Consider the following 8,583-nt stretch of genomic DNA (forward strand, 5'->3'; position numbering starts at 1 on the left):
TCAAAAATATATACCAGTAAATATTTGAATTCTAATTTTTACCTAGAGTTTAAAATGTTATCTATTCTTAGCAAGCAAGATGAGTCTTTATTTTTCTCTTCCGATAAGAACCAAACATTACTATATCTTTCAAAAAAAATAATCGTTGGATTATAATGTGCCCTTCATCAATCTTGGGAAACAAGCGATAATTCATGAAGAAAACACAGTGTGTTTATCTTAAGCAAAAAAGGCAAAAATGTAAATCCCTTGCATTTTATTACATTAAATTTGCTTATAAAAGAAAATTAAATGAATCTTTCTTTGAATTAAAAAATCTTTCTTTGAATTTAGTTCTAATGTTTTAGGTACGGGTCAGGTTATACCAAAAAATATATTGTTTAGTGCAGGTATGAAATGTGCTTATTTTTTAGCTAAGCTATGTACGGAGGTAACCATAAATAAAGAATACAACTCAAATTATGAGGAATTAACAGGAGAGCATATTTTTGGAATGAAAATCGTTTTGGAATGCAGTTATACGAGCCCTAAATGGTGTTAATAGTTATACCATTCCTCTATCAGAAATTGCGCCAATTTTTTGCAGATTCTGAGAAAGAAAAACGAGTTTTTAATGCATTTTCAGCAAGGACCACAGCTACTTAGTGATATTTAAATTTGGGGAATTTGCGGGCGAGCGAAAATATGTAACTTCGTGTTCCTCAAGCTACGACTGAATAATGACTTCGGTGAATATCGATATTATTATCTTGAAACAAGCAATTAAGAAACAGTGTAGTTTTCCCGTAGGAAAGTGTCTTTCCATTACGTCTTCCTTGTAGGAAACAGTGTCAGCATCCGTAGGAAACAACGTTTGCCTATTGAATGGACACGGTCGCTTGAAACATAGTCGCTTGTAGTCCAATATTTATAAAGAAGTTTCTTCTTGTTCCACTGTACGCCATCGTACTATCAGGGTTATCCGGCAGGATCAGTATAACGGTTAGCGACTTTACCTATCACATCACAAGCTCGGGCTGAAAAGTCGAAGAAATCTGTATGTTTCTAAGTGTATAGTTTCTTTGCAGCATTGGGGCCCTTGAAATACTGTCTAGTTGAAAGTCTTCTCGAGTGTTTCGGTTGTAGAGAAAGAGGAGTGAAAGACCTTTCGATTCGTCTCTGGGGGGGGGGGGGTTCTTCATCTAAATTGAGACGGAGCTGTACAGTTTGCGAGATGGAACTATATATATAAAACCACTGGTAAAGTTTTGGTATCCCCTTACCTTCTTCCTGGCTTGTTCTTGTGTAAGCGGTGACACGTTTAGTTAGCTGCCGGAAGATCATCCGGAAGTCGAATCCCACCGAAGGTATTGCTGATCTTTCGTATTTTCTGCTTCGAGATGCATAATAAACTCTATTTATTCCTTCCTATAAGGTGATAACTGAACATGCTGCAAAATGTGATATAATAACCCAAAGTAGCAACCACTCAGCCCTCACCATATTTTAGTGTAGGAAGCAAACTGTTCGGAATCATGAGCTTCTGTTAGTATACTCCTCACATTAAGAAGTTTTAAGGTGAGAAATAGTTTGAAAGTTGATTCACTTAAGAGTGACCGTTAATTTTGGTGCAAAAGCGTTTCTTTCGACATTACAATTCTATTTAACGCTACGATCCTCTTTCCATTTGCAAATTCGAATTCCACTGACGTTCGTAATTGCACTGACGTGCTTTGCATATTATTTGAAGTTATGTGTAATAAAGAAGCCTTCTCTTCTTGAAATAATTTTTGATTTTATATAAGGAAATATCCATATCAACGACTATCAAACTGATAGTCACTAAATGAATAATCAATTGGGAAAAAAAACTATAAAAACTGAAGCTTGTTAAAGTACTAAAAAAAAACCACTTAAGATTGGTGCATAATTTAAATAAAGCTAAATGAATTTTATTCAAAATTCGCGGTAATTTAAGGTTGTGATAATTATTCTCAGGTTTTACAGATAATTAGATTTTGAGGTTAAACTCTCCCTATAATATCATTCTTGGCTCACATTACATTTTTTTTTCTGTCAGAACAGAAAATTATGCAAATTTAAAAGCATGCGGCATACTTTAAAAGTAAGATTTTAAATTGGTAAGATCTATTGGAGCGTTTGCAGCGTCACTGCTGTCTCGCTGAACACAAGTTTGTTGAAGTCCCAAGTTAGAGAGCAACTCTACTGTTAGTTAAAGATTTAACACTACAGCAATAGTGCTGACTGACCAGGTGTTTAGTTTTAAATTATAACTTTGTTTTGAAAATATCTGAAACTTAGCCGCAGAAGCTTTGTGATAATTTAAGTAAAAAGTTATCAGAAATACCTTACATACCTCCCCTCTTTTAAAGGGCGACTGGGAATTAGGGGACCCAACCGCCAAATTCTGATGGTGAAAATTATCATCCAACAACTTTTTTTAATTCGGGCGCCACTGTAGAGACATTAGGTTATTTCAGAGCAGGAGATGTGAAAAATGAGCAATGTCCTCGCCGGGACTCGAAACATGGACATCTCGATTACGTGTCGAGCATGCTGACCACTACACCAAAAAGGCATGCTAAGGCGGCGGGAGAAATACCGTATAAGGAAACTGTTAGACATTAAGTTGACTTTAAATTTATACCACAGTTATAAGGATGATTTTTTGAACTTAAAATTTTATATTGACGTATTTCGCTTTTATTTAAATAGTACATTATTTAAAATCTTGCTAAAATACTGAAATTTGTCGTAGCTATTTATTTAGTATGAAGACAACTTTCTAGAGTACAGATGGCCGAAAGAGCAGATATAATACATTAACAGGGTGCATATACATAAAGAAAGACTTGAAATGTGATTTGCTTAAAGGCCAGAGCTGTCTAGTCAGGATTTCTAGACCAGCTATAAATGATACGGAAGGATAAAAGCGCTGATTGAAAGCACACTATTTGGTGCAAATGCACACTTTGGTTTACTGTCGCATCTTTCAACACTTAATTATTTAATTTTTGGGGAAAAAAGTGTTTGGTTAATTATTTTAAATCCCTCTTCCTTTAATGCAATACTTTCCATTTTTCAACTTTCGTAGACCAAAATAGAAAATCGCTTCGATTTTCTTTTCCCCGTAGTGAAAAAAAATCACACAGGTCTAATAAGAAATTTAAGAAAAGAAAAAAGAAAGGTTTGGCAAATCATCAAACGCTGTTTCAGGATAACTGACAACATCTTGCAGAAATTAAGCCACGTGTGCATGCAGACTGAGTAAAAAATAAGAAAAACAATATTTTTTCCTTCTAAGGAGCAAAAACACGAGCTCTTTAGAAGTAGAAATAGGCAGAAAATGAAAAATAAATATAGTAAAAAAATTTATTACTTACTAGTTTGATTCGTAGCAATAGAAAAATAGTAATAATAAAATAGAATAAGAAAATGTATTTCTTAAAACTAAAAATGAATTACACTTTCTATTACTACGGCAAACATAAAAATGATTTAATCCTAGTTTTCGCCATTTTCATTTTTTATATTTTTATCGTTAAAAGTAAGAGAAAATAAACACTTAACCAACAACGATTAAAAATAGTGATCAAATTATTTTTATTCTACCCTTTGATGTTAATTCAACCCAGCGGATGGCTGCCCTATTTTCTGCTTAAAAATATAAGCAATTTGTTCAGCACAAATATGAGCTCACTAGCAACCGATGCGTAATGTGAATACAAGCTAGTTTTCCTTAAAAATGTCCTCCACAAAAGCATCCCCGTTGGACAATTAGCCCTTGAATGCTTTGTCATAATCTAAATAATCTTAATCCTAATGAACAAAATAAATTATAAAAATCTTCAGAGTGCCACCGTATTGTAAAGGAAATTAATGAAGGTTAACGCTAAGAAAATTAACATTCAAAATTTTTTATAGATTTTGCAAGTTCTCTATTTATTAGACTATTGAATTAATATTTTTAGAGAATAACCGTAATTTCTCGAGAATTATCGTGATTATTCATGTTTTAGTAACCTTCTCACTCACTTGATTTTACCTTAATTTACGTGAAATCACTATTTAATAGGAATGATCTGAAACAACGAAAAAAAAATTCATTTTGCGAAGAATATTCACATGTTTCAATTCGATGTCTGTCGCACTAGATGGCACAGTTGTTAGTGGACGCTGACTTTCCCATCTCCCGCGTAAAGCTTGGTGATTGGTGTGTGATCGCGCATCTTGGGTAGTATTGTCCATGATGAGATTGGTAAATAACCGATCAGTTTGCCGATTTCCAATGAATCCTTGAGAAGTATATGTCTAGTCATCTGAAACAAAAGTCATTGCCTTGCTTTTGTTCAGGAAATTATAATTATGGAGTCAAATGTATATCATTAGTGATGGCCTTCCCGGAAAACTGCAATGAGAGTTATGCCATCGACAAATTAATTATTGTAATTAAGTTTTATCAAGCACATTATTAACAACACACTGCAGATTAAAATCGATTTTAGACAGAATAATACTCGGATCCTCTTTAATAAGCGTATTAAGATGATTCTCTGCTTTTTTTTTCGCTGACCGCCAGTGACCATCAATTTGTATATCATCGGTGATGATCTAACTCATATTACCTATAACTGACATAGCTCTAATTTGATGGAAATCTAACCTATATTTAATGGAATTGCAAGAAAGCATTATATCATTCACTCTGACTTAGCAAGACTTTATAAGGTTTGTCGAGTGATCTTTAACCTTTCTCTATCAGTATACATGTAGTATTAAATATATACATGTATTCTATTATAAATCAACTGTAACATATTGTGATAAAATATTAACTTAAGAATCTGTTACTCCCGCAAAATGCTGCTTCATAATAATTAAATTTTTTTAAATATTTCGATTATTTGTATTTAAGTTTAATATGAGTTTGTATATTTCTGGAATAAATATGAATTAATAACAAAATAGCATTTAAAAATATTTCAAACATTGCACATATTGACCTAAATTCAAAAAGTCTTTAAACTGCATTTATATTTCTTCTTATTGATTATTTTTCTCAAATGTTCTTTGGTTTTATCAAGGCAAAATGTATATTAAACACGGATTCAAATATTCTATTTTCAGCTTAGAAACATAACGCCATCGGAAGGGTCATTCGGCATGCATAATGCAATCCTTTTGTAATGCATTCGCAATCCTTTTGTAAGGCTAACACCCCCTTTCTGTTTTCCTTTTAATAAAAGATTCACGTGAAACTCCTAGCCACGTGAAAAAAGTGAATAATAGTCTTTTTATAGAAACTTATTGTTTGGGAAACTCGTATTTGTATGCTCGGATATTTTCCTTTCTAGAAGACTCTCAGATTCACCTTTTCTGAAGGTTAACATCTAGGAATAGATAAACTATTATAGGGAACAGAAAGACAGTTTCAACTCACGTGATTATTGTAAGCACGTGGCGAAGCTGAAAATACTTCGGAGATAGCCGTTTTACGATCAGATCCATAATAACAGTATTAAAGGTTGTATAGGCAGCAAAATGCATTATATTATTTTACCTTACTTATAGCGAAAGCTGAATTGAATGTAAGTGAGTTTAACTTAATGACTCATCCCGAGAATGGACTTGAATGGTAGGCGTTAAATGCTTCTAAATCTCATTTGCTTCACTATTTTTTGCAAAAAGTAAGTGCAGATGCTTTTAGTTGCACATATGTCTTTGAAGCACATAAAAATGTCAAGATCTTTTATGCAATATCTTCTGAATTATGCAATATCTTCTTCAGTTTAAATTTCTGAAGGATGTCTATGTATGGAACTATCATGGACAAAAGTAAGTAATTAATTGCTAAACATACTTTTCTTTTCAAAATGATTTACTACAGATACAATACTGTTTGTAGGCATTTATGCTTTAAATAGAGTATATCTTTTTTTGTACATTGCTCCAAATATGCTACATAATCTTAAGCTTGTTTTAATCTAGAATTCTGGAAAATACTGAATTTCGGATGACTGGGTATTCTGACTTTTAGTACGAACAAAATATTTTAATGCCTATGAAACACTGTATTTCACATTTGAAACTGTGTTTGCCACGGGTACGATGCTGTCTGCATAGTGGTTATTAGCCATTAATATTATTCTTTTATTTATATAATATTATTCTAAGTATTATATTAATTATTTTATTATTTATTATGATATTGTTCTTTTATTATAATGAGTTCAACGGAGCAATTGGCGCTAAAGGACTATTAATTTCGTTTTGACATTTTGCGTCGAAAACTTCCATTGGCTGTATCACTTTTCAAATCGTTGCCACAATATATTTTCGCCCTGTCTTATATTTAAAGAAATTAAATAAGGAAGAATCTGCATAAATGCATGTAAGTTTCTCGCATTCTGATAAAACAACGGTACCTATAGCCATCAAAATTCGAATAACGTAATCTTCCATAAAATATGGGCATGTGGAAGCCCTAATTTGAATTTGAAATTTGTTTTATGATCGATTTCATATTTTGTAACACTTCAACGAATTAAAAAAACTAAACGATTTCAAAGTGAGCAATGGCAAAACTGTACGAAAAAACATTTTTATCTCCAGCGCGAGACCTCTGTATCGGAAATTCTAAAGATATGCTCATTTTAAAACTAATTTGCGATATTGCTGTTGAACTGAATTTCATAGTTTGAGTACGTATAACATGATATTCACGAAGAGGAGACGCTATCGAGGATCTTCCGATTTTCCTGTTGGAGCTGAAGAAAACGAAGGAAGGACGTGCAATTCATGGACTCAACAATATGTTAAGTGTTAATTTCAAGATCGAGAAGTTTGACCCGAAAAAACGCGTAATTCAATGCTATAGATGTCAAGAATATGGACATTCGCAACATCTTTGCTCAAATCCTGAGCGATGCTGCAAGTGTGGACAGCACCATAGAAGTAAAGAATGCCCTCTAAAGCCAGAAGAAAAACCTAAGTGCGTCTTTTGCTCACTACCGCATGTAAGTTCATACAGGGGTTGCCCCGTGTACAAGAAGCGATATGAAGCAAAGAAGCAGCAGGCAAAGCCAGCAGCTAAGATACCTACGCCGGCAGATTTTCCGAAATTCATCGAAACAGAGGAAGACACCAGTAAAACCCCGATGAAACCTCTCTACAGTGATAGAGTAAAGAAAAAATTGGAAAACCCACCCACAGAGTACAAGGATATCATAAACTGTATCCAAGATCCTAAAATCAAAAAATTTCTGAACAGTATGGTTGAGCACGTTGAGAAGATCCGCGCTGCAAAAACCACGGCTGATAAGTTTACTGCCGGGTTCAAAGCAGCCATGACACTGATGAGATTTGCTGAAAGTGAAGAGTAATCACCAGCTTAGAAACATTTGAGGGAATTTCACTATGTTTACGATTTCTTTTCACTTTTTCAACACACAGGTTACCCTGTTTACAGCAGCAGAGCTCGGGTTCAGTACTTGGGTGGGTGTCCACCCACGTGACTGGCCTCGACGTATCATCTTTATTCATACTAGTGAAGATACATCACAGCTTGTACGGCGGCCAGATGCTTGAACCCTCCTTCTCCAAAGTCTACTTGACCAACTCACGTGCATTAGCACATGTTCCTGCTTCACCTTTGTCGGTGCGGTGTAAATCACCTTAATTTTTAATTCCTCCCAACGCCTTAGAGCATATCTCCAACAGAGACGGTTAAAGTAGCAGAGGCTACTAAATGCCGCCTAACCATTCGCTCGATTTCGATTTGGATTTAACATGATATTTAAAAAATAAAGATAGCACACAGAACGTTAAAAAAACGCCCTTTTAAACGTAATTTAAAATCTGAAACCTTTCAGTTTTTTTAATTATTATTGTCTTTAATAATATTATTCTTCACTTCGGGAAATATCTTTATTTTCTTTAATGCACTCCGAAAATGGCAAGTACTGGCTAAATTTAATTTTTAGGTAAAAGCGATAGTACTTTAACATCCAACATATATTTAGTTTACATTCTTGCTGCTGCAAGTAAGCCGCTGAGTGACCAACTTGAGACAGAACTACCAGACGAGGAGTGATCGAATTCCTCTAGAAAAACCTGAAATAGCTCAGACATTGATTCACACTGTTACCACTGATGTAGCTGTTACCATTGCATGGGCGCAACATAATGAATCGAAGTAAGCTTTAGAAGCTTCGGAGTGGTGATTGCAGCATCCATCACCGGGCATGGTCAGTTAGATTGTTAACAGTTACAACCGATGAAAACGTCTCAGTCAATAAGGAACTCTTCCAGAATGACAGATGAATCACCACAAGACAGATAACGGGCCTCACAAAGAAAGAGCTGTGTTAAAGCTAATTCAACCATTGGGATACATAAAAATTTGTGCTCTCTCGATTCTTGACAAAGGGGATGATGCAAATCAGGAAGAACGTGTATGATTGATAACCTCCAAAGTTTTTCATCGTTTCATTCTAATCCTGAGAGCAAAAGGCAGCAGTTGGAAGGGACATGCATTCATCTCATGGAATAGAGCAGTAAGGCAAATGGATTATATTTACTGAC

Source organism: Stegodyphus dumicola, chromosome 6 (genome assembly GCF_044657685.1).
Source record: "Stegodyphus dumicola isolate Sdum_Otavi_A_Nest chromosome 6, ASM4465768v1".
Lineage (NCBI taxonomy): Eukaryota > Metazoa > Arthropoda > Arachnida > Araneae > Eresidae > Stegodyphus > Stegodyphus dumicola.